At 54.4% G+C, this 2500-nt stretch overlaps 1 pseudogene; it reads right to left on the bottom strand.

Moving 5' to 3' along the window:
- LOC128717092 (large subunit ribosomal RNA) overlaps window positions 1-2500 on the bottom strand; it is a 7106-nt pseudogene that overhangs the window by 806 nt on the left and 3800 nt on the right.

The raw sequence follows: 2500 nt of genomic DNA, 5'->3' as shown, positions 1-2500 counted from the left end.
AACCGCGTGAAAATCGGTGCGATAATACGGAAAATAAGCAAAAAACATTCCCCATACATTTTGTATGGGGAACTATTTCCGCTATAAAAACGGGCAAAATAGACCTTTTTCGGTGCGGTTTTCGGTGAAAAAGCGAGATTGGACGCCATTTAAGCGATTAAGAGTGATAGACAGTGTTTGCCGGTGAAATTCGGCCCGAAATACGGAGTGGCAAATTTGCGCAAAGAAATACAACAACAACAACAACAACAGTGTGTGTGTATCGTGAGTTTGCGTAAAAATCCGGTCCAATCGGGCCGGAAGTGGACGGAAACGGTAGTTTTTGTGCCCGTGATCGTGCTAACGCAAAAAACCGGACGGAAATCGGACGAAAATTGACGAAAAACATCGTGGCAAAAAAGTGCAAGGGGTGCTACCGCCGGAGCACGTGGTTTCGAGCAACGGTGTTTATTAGAAAATCGTTAATAACTTTGCGAGTTTTTATCGGATTCGTGTGCGGTTTTCACCGTTGTGATTGTTTTAACTCGTTTAATAAGATCCAAGCGAAAAAACAGTGAAAAACGCGAAAAATTTTTTGACATTTTTTGGTGACACCCGAGTGACACACATGACCCCGCTGACGAATTTTCGAAGGTGAGCAGTCCCCCGCAGACAAATTTTCAAATTGACGGTTTCTGCTCGAAAAACTGCTCGAAACTTAAAAAGACGCAGAAAATTCTGGTAAGCTGGGGGGGTCATCGACAGCTCGAATCTGCTCGATTTGGACAGTTTTTGTCGAGCTCGAAACTGCTCGAAACTGCTCGAATTCCCGACTTTTACTGGAAATCGCGGGGAAAAAAATCGGGAACGACTGCGAAAAATACGGGAAGGCGTCTGCAAGCAGGGAAACACCCCCCCTGACCACTAAGGCCTGCATGGGTCTCTAAAATGGCGACAACTCGAACATCGCGCCTAAGGGCGGAATCGACGGAGGAAAGGCCGGGGCGGTCTCTTCCGGCTGTAGAGCCGAAGGTCATGCTGACAAGAGCTTCGGTGAAGGCCACGAAGTCGACGAACAATGACATGGTCGAACTGCGGAAGGTGATCGAAGAAACGACCCTCGTAAACGAGCAGCTTCGAACCATGTGTAAAGAGCTGCAGCAAGAGCTTGTGATGCTGCGACAGCGGGCGGAGGCCAATGACAACATGGCCCGCGAGGAACGAAAGCTGGCCCGGGAGGAACTAAAGCTGGCTCAGCAGCGGTTTAATGAAGAGCTGCAATGGAACAAGCAACAGGCTCGCCAGTGGCAAGAGGAGACTCAACGTCTCCGCAAGGAGCTAGAAAAGGAGATGGCAAGCCACCAGGAGCTGTTGGCGCAGATGCTTGGTTGTGGCGGCAATCAGGCACTGCAATCGCAGCTGCAGGAGCAGTCGTCTTCTTTGATGAAGCAGCAGCCCCAACGGTTGCAGGAACAACAGCAACGGCCACAACAGACGCAGGGGCCAACGCGTGGCCCTGCTCAGCAGCAACCGCTGCAACAGCAACAACAACAGCAGCAGCAGCGGCCATCCTATGCCAATGTGGCTGCCGAGGCATCTGGTACACAGGCGACGCAGGGTGGCGCATGGACGGTGGTGGGACCCCGCAAGGCACCACCGAAGCCGCAGCAGCAACAACAGCATCAATTGGAAAAGCCACGCCCGCAACTTGCGCCACGCAAACAGTCGACGAAAAAGAAGCCGGACGCTATAGAGGTGACCCCAGGAGACGGTCAAACGTGGACAGACGTTTACCAGCTAGTCCGCGGCGCACCGTCGTTGGCCGAACACCAGGCGAAGCTCGGTGTGGGACGGCGAACGACGCGGGATCGGCTGGTTATGAACGTAGAGGACGGTGCTAATTCGGAAGCAATTTTTCAACGTGTGCAGGAGGTCTGCGCACAGGCTGCAGCTCCGGCCACCGCCCGCCTGGTGACGGAAATGGTAGAGGTCCGCCTGGAAGAGGTGGACCCTCTAGCGACGGCGACGGACGTGGCGACGGCGATCCAAACATTCACAGAGCAGTCGGTGAAGGAATCCGCCGTGCATTTGGTCAAGGCATGGAATGGCACGCAGACGGCATACGTCCGAATGGCAGTGAAGGCGGCAGCGAAGATTGCGCAGCAGCACGTGAAGGTGCTGCACACTTCGTGCCCAGCTAAGCAGTTGACACCACTGACGCGGGGCCAGCAGCGGTGCTTCAAATGCCTGGAGCACGGACACCTGCGGCACCAATGCCGGAGCGAGGTGGATTGGTCGACGCACTGTATCCGATGCGGCCAACCGGGACACCTGGCCCGAACATGCACGGCAGCGGTCTGCTGCGTGACATGCAAGGGCCCACATCGTGTAGGACATCCGTCCTGCACCCGGAAGGCTGCAAGTGGGCCCTCTTCGGGGTAGATGCATTCGAAGAGGAGGACGAAGATGGGCAATGAAAACAAAGGCCGCTAAGGCGAAAAGAGGCGCGAACGTCCATTAG

This window comes from Anopheles marshallii (assembly GCF_943734725.1).
Source record: "Anopheles marshallii chromosome X unlocalized genomic scaffold, idAnoMarsDA_429_01 X_unloc_193, whole genome shotgun sequence".
NCBI lineage: Eukaryota > Metazoa > Arthropoda > Insecta > Diptera > Culicidae > Anopheles > Anopheles marshallii.
Note: the sequence above shows the minus strand (reverse complement) of the source record. Positions and strands in the feature narration are given on the sequence as shown.